General features: G+C 41.5%; 1 pseudogene; it reads left to right on the forward strand.

Moving 5' to 3' along the window:
• Nucleotides 1-364: 364 nt before the first annotated feature.
• On the forward strand, nucleotides 365-1,660 carry LOC101323882 (protein BEX1-like; annotated as a pseudogene).
• Nucleotides 1,661-6,446: the final 4,786 nt, after the last annotated feature.

Raw genomic sequence — 6,446 nt, forward strand, 5'->3', positions numbered from 1 at the left:
CAAGCCTGAACCCAAAATAAATATGTTAATAGATACTTATTGGGGGCTTCCCTGGTGGCGCACTGGTTGAGAGTCCGCCTGCCGATTCAGGGGACACGGGTTCGTGCCCCGGTCCGGGAAGATCCCACATGCCGCAGAGCGGCTGGGCCCGTGAGCCGTGGCCACTGAGCCTGCGCGTCCGGAGCCTGTGCTCCGCAACGGGAGAGGCCACAACAGTGAGAGGCCCGCGTACCGCAAAAAAAAAAAAAAAAAAAAAGATAAATACAAGGCATCAACGTATTAAAGAGGCAAAGATAAAATGCTACGGGAGTTCAGAATAAGGAGTACTACTGCCACCTGAGTTGAGAGCAGAGAAAGGGGTAACATGGAAAACTTCACCGGGAAGGTGGAATTGGAGATAGGAGGTACAGAATTTGAACTTCAAGCACAGGATAAGTCATGCCCTGCAAAGTGAAGGAAGGTGAACAAAGTAGCAAAGACATGGGGAGGTCATGGGTGGGAAGAACATTAATTCAGCCTCACTGGCACAAAGGATAAATCAAGAGATATAGTGAGAAATGGGGTCAGAGGGGTAAATTGAGGCTGGATATGGAGGGTCTCAAGTGCTACACAGAAGCGTCTTATTTTATATCATACACCCAACTGACAGGAACAGGAGGATGATGAAAAAAATGGACAGGTGTGCGATTTTACAGTAAGTGAGGCCCAAATGAAAATATCAGTATCAACTTTGACTTCAATGTCACAAAGAAGCAAAACCTTTCCACACATTTTGAAAAAATCATTACCATAAAGAACAAGTGACTCAGCCTGCCTGAAGTGGGATCACGGTAAAGAATTTTGCATTTCATTTAGCTTTATAAATACGTATTTCTCCACTCGCTTTTAATCTGGGGGAAAAAAGTTCTCCAATATCCTTCTCCATGAAAATGATAAGATTTTCACATCTGGTGTCTATCTGTAAAGAACACAACATATTCAAAACTTCACTTAGCTTGGAGTGGGAGATTTAAGTCCTGGATTGTATCAATATCAAAGCTCTAAGCTGCACGTGATAGGAAACGTCAGCTGCACGTGATAGGAAACGTCAACTCAACTAGCTTAAAAAATAAACAAGGGGCCGGGAAGGGGCCAACCGCCTGGCTGCAGCACCCCGCTGCCCCAACCCCAACCTTCTGCAGGTCTGTAGGTTTCAGTTAAGCAGCGAGAGAATCGGGAGGAGGAGACAGCAAGGACAGCCCAGAAGCAATGGTGTCGCAAGAGGAACAAGCAGTAAAAAAAATCTCAGCATGGAAAATGCCAACCAGGAGGATGAAAAAAAGGATGAAAAGGAACAAGATGCTAATAAAAGAGAGCCTTTGGTCCTCCCTTTGGAAGCTGGTGAATATCGTGTACCTAGAGGAAAGTTCCATGTTAGGCATAGATATTTCCTAGGCAGTTCCTACGCAGTTGCATGTTAGGCAGCCCATCCTGCAGTGTATACGGGACATGACTCAGAGGCTTGGAGAACCACAGGCAAGGATGAGAGAGGAGAATATGGAAAGGATTGGCGAGGAGGTGAGGGAGCTGATGGAAAAGCTGAGGGAAAAGCAGTCTGTGGGCAGTTAGCACGGACCTCCCTCACCATGACCATCGTGATGAGTTTTGCCTTATGCCTTGAATCCTGATGTTTTTCCCTGAAGTTAATAGGGAGACACACCTGCTTCCTTAACTTACATGTTTGTGACGTACCTTTGTTGTAAACCTTTTGGTGTTACTTGCTTCTTGCGGGTCTCCTATTTCCAGCTTCTAATTGAATATTGTGTTTTTGACCCAATCTGTAAGTTTCTGTCAGCAGGAGAGTTTTACTTATTGCATGGAGAGATGTTCATTATATACTGTGAAGTTAATAAAGCAGTTTAAAAAACAAAGTAGGGGCTTCCCTGGTGGCACAGTGGTTGGGAGTCCACCTGCCAATGCAGGGGACACGGATTCGTGCCTCGGTCTGGGAGGATCCCGCGTGCCGCGGAGCGGCTGGGCCGCTGAGCCTGCGCGTCCGGAGCCTGTGCTCCGCAGCGGGAGAGGCCGCAGCAGTGAGAGGCCCACGTACCGCAAAAATAAATAAATAAATAAATAAGACCAACAAGGAACTACTGTATAACACAGGGAACTATATTCAATATTTTGTAATAATCTATAAGGGTAAAAGAATATGAAAAAGAATATATATATATATATATATCTGAATCACTGTGCTGTACACCTGAAACTAACACAATATTATAAATCAACTATACTGCAATTTTAAAAAATTAAACTAAATTTTTAAAATACAGATGAGTTGGCTGCACACTGAAAAACCAGAAACAAATGAAGAAAATAATCACTCTTAAGCCAAAAAGCCATTGGTTAACGACTCAGGTATATGTTTGCATGTTGAGTTTCCCCACACCTGAGAAGATAACCAAAGTCATGGGCTGAGAGGAGGGGAGAGGAGAGGGAAGGAGAGACTAATTAAGGGGGCAGGAGAAGGTGACACTGACAATCTTAAACTCACGAGAGCAGTTGGGTTATCCTCACTGCTTCCACTGAGGGACATCAAGAAAAGAGTGGAAACAATAAAAGAAATGCTTGCAAAGATAAAAACTAAACAAACAAATAAATAAGAATTACTGCCTCATAGAACTAGAAATCCAAGGCAGAAAGTTTCCAAAATTGGTTAATTCAGCAACTCAGCAACATGATCCAGAACCCCAGCGATTTCCCTTTCTGCTCCGCCATCCTCAGCATGCCACTCGCCGTAGGGCTAGCTCCCCTCGTGGTGACAAGGTGGCTGCCTCAGTTCTAGGCAGCAAATCTCAATCGGTAAAGTCCAGCTGAAAAAAGGAGGGCATCAGTCCTGTGTGTGTGCTTTCATGAGCCAGAGAACTTTTACAAGAAGCCCCTTGAACAGACTTTTCCTCTCATTTCATTGGCTAGTTGCCAGGAAGAGTTCACATGCCTATTCTGAAGGCTGAGACTAATCAGGATTAGCTCTGGGTCACTGAGTCAAGGGTAAAAACCTCAACAATTAGGATCAGCCACCAAGGAAGAGTAAACGGCCTCGGGTTGGCAACCAACAATGCCTGCTGTATAGCCTCCCACTACATGCTGGATGACTGTGTATGACCTTTAACATCTCTGAGCCACTACATCCTCATTTGTAAAATAAGGAATTTCATCAATTCCACATGTTGCTTTTCAACTTCCTGTTAATTATCTTTCATGAAATGTTATCTTTCTCTTCCAAATTTTCTTCTCTTTAGTTGTATGTCTTGTTTTTGACTGAAATTTAGGAAGCCGGTGGTTTAATGCTGCAAAGGCATTTCAGATAAAATTGAGATGAACAGAAAAAAAGTGGTAGAAAAAATTTGCAATTCATACAGAAGAAGGGCTGATTTTATATATATAGACATATAAGAAAGAAGGTTCCTTCAAATGGGAAAGAAAAAAATCAAATTAAAAAATGGGTGAAGTTCATAAAGAAACAGATCCTGAAAGAAGAAATACAAATGATTCTTAGGTATCTGAAAATGACACAGTTCAGTTATAGTGAGAACCAGTCACATTAAAACTACACCGCAAAACCATTTTTCACCTGTTAGACTGGAAAAGGTCCAAAAGTTTGGTAATGCCCTCCATGGGCAAAACTTCAAGAGAGCAGGAGCCGCGTGTGTCTCCTATAAAATTGGAGATGGGGAGACTCCTCTGCAGGGTAAGTAGCTGATAGCTCTCCACATGACAAATGCACATGCCCTCTGAGCCAGCAAAGCCAATTTTAAAATATTGTCCTATATTGTATCTCTGGTAACAAGATAATTCACTGCAAAGTTATTTTTTAAAACAAAATACTGGAAACATCTCAATATCTGTCAATAGAGGATTGGTTTAAAAAAATTAAGTAGTATACTGCATACATATAGAGAAATAGTATGTCTGAGGAAAAGCAAAAAAAAAAGGAAGACTGAGGTGGTCATACATATACTGACGTGAAAAATCTCAAAGACCCACAGACCAAGAGAACGCACATAGTATGATAATATTTGCTCAAGAAAAGTGGAAAAATATATACTATTTTTGCTCGTATTTAACTATCTCATGAATTGCTTAGAAACTAATCACATTGATTCCCCGTGTGGAAGAAAACTTGACAACTGGGAGACAGAGTTGGGAGAAAAAAATGTTTTCACTGTAAATCATTTTATATTTTTTGAGTACTTAACTATATAGGTACATTGCCTATTCAAAGTTAAATAAAACACTTTAAAATTATTATGATAGATGCCTCATAAAACTAAAAAGTTTACTTCAACATCTATCTCACAAAATGTAACAATAATCATCATAAGCTGGAAAAAAACTCCTACAATATAAATTTCTATTCAGGAAAAAGTACATTTTTTAATTTAAAAGAATATATAAGTAGACTTAAGAACAGTATTTGCTCATTGACTATTGACTGTTCCTAAAAACGATGCCTGTGGGGTGGTTGAAGTTGGTTTATAACAGTGAGCATCTAGAAATTGATTGTGTATAGAAATCCAAACTTTGGTATCCTGCCATCAGCTGCTGTGGTAGCCATGTAATTCACTCACTAGGAGCCCCCTCAGGGCAGGAGAGGAGCCAACACATTTCCTTATTTCCTTGTTCATCTGCCACAAACCAGCAAAACATGACTAGACCCATGATAAAGATCAACCCTCAGCTTTACCTGTATCATTATGGAGATTGGATTTTCTTTAAAGATGAGAATCAGGACCACATTTTAAGCAAGCGCACATATCTATTTTGAACACTGGGCAATAAGAAACTTCCCTGATTTGAACTATAGCAAGCTATTTGGGGAAACTATAATAGTGGGAGTACTGTCCAGAATAGTCTAGCCAGACACTGCCAGAAACAAAACTCCTCTTTGTACATTTCTGAGTGCATCTCAGCAATATAATTTTTTGACTTCAGAGCCTCCTTTACATCTTTCATATCCTATTTACAAATAAATTCATCTGTAAATTATCTACATTGACTTCTTTAGTAATAAATTATATATAAAACCTACAAAAGAAACAGCAATTTTTTTTTTTTTTTGCGGTACGCGGGCCTCTCACTGCTGTGGCCTCTCCCGCTGCAGAGCACTGGCTCTGGACGCGCAGGCCCAGCGGCCATGGCTCATGGGCCCAGCCGCTCCACGGCATGTGGGATCTTCCCGGACCGGGGCACGAACCCGTGTCCTCTGCATCAGCAGGCAGACTCTCAACCACTGTGCCACCAGGGAAGCCCAAGAAACAGCAATAATTTTAAAGATCAAGAGATAAACATATATAAAAGTTTTAATATTTCCTTCCTACAGTCCAGCATCATGTTCTCCTTCTGGTGCACACACCCTAACAGAATATCAAAATGAAATAATTTAGTAATTTTGTCAGAATTTTCATACTGTTAGAACTTTTGTTTGTGAATGTAATTATAATTAATATCTGTATCTGAACCAATAAGATGACTTATTTATCCAAAAAAAAAAAAAAAGATTTCATGATCCTGAGCTACACAGAAGGCTGTGTCCTACATGTTTTGAATGAAATAATGATTAAGAACTCCTTATCCTTGTCCTTAAGGAGCAGAGAACTTAGTAGGGATGTTGCAATCCATGTTTTTATGTAAAATCTACATTACCAGGAACTGATAACTATTATATACTCAAATGATTTGCAGTTTAGAGGGAAGATTAAAGGGCATTTCAATAGGAATCTTCAAGAAAGACATGACTGAAGAGGCTAGGTTACATCTTGGCTTTGAATCACAAGAAGCATTTCAACCAGTGGAGGTGGGTGTGGGCGGGTCATGGTAGGCTGCCATGCCATTCTACATGGGGAGAAAGGCAGAAGCAATATGGTAGAACGATGAGGGGTGCTCAAAGAGCAAGGAGAGGGCTTCCCTGGTGGCGCAGTGGTTGAGAGTCCGCCTGCCGATGCAGGGGACACGGGTTTGTGCCCCGGTCCGGGAAGATCCCACATGCCGTGGAGCGGCTGGGCCCGTGAGCCATGGCCGCTGAGCCTGCGCCCGGAGCCTGTGCTTCGCAACGGGAGAGGCCACAACAGTGAGAGGCCCATGTACCGCAAAAAAAAAAAAAAAAAAAAAAGCAGGGAGAGGTGAGCTGGAAGTGTGAACCGGGAGTCAGATTGTGGAGGACCTTGAATTGCTGGCTAAGGATTTGGGTGTTTACTTAACACTCATTAAGAAAGCTCTGAAGAAGATGTAATGGAATTGAAAGAATTCTAAAATAAGAGTTAGGACACCTGGTTCTAGTGCTACTTACAGTTATCTGATATCAAGAAAATTAATCTCTCTAAACCTCATTTTCTTTCCTAGATGAAAGCTTCTTTCATCACTGATATTCTATAATTCCTCAAGGACCTTTGAGCTTGCCTTAG

Source organism: Tursiops truncatus, chromosome 4, assembly GCF_011762595.2.
Source record: "Tursiops truncatus isolate mTurTru1 chromosome 4, mTurTru1.mat.Y, whole genome shotgun sequence".
Lineage (NCBI taxonomy): Eukaryota > Metazoa > Chordata > Mammalia > Artiodactyla > Delphinidae > Tursiops > Tursiops truncatus.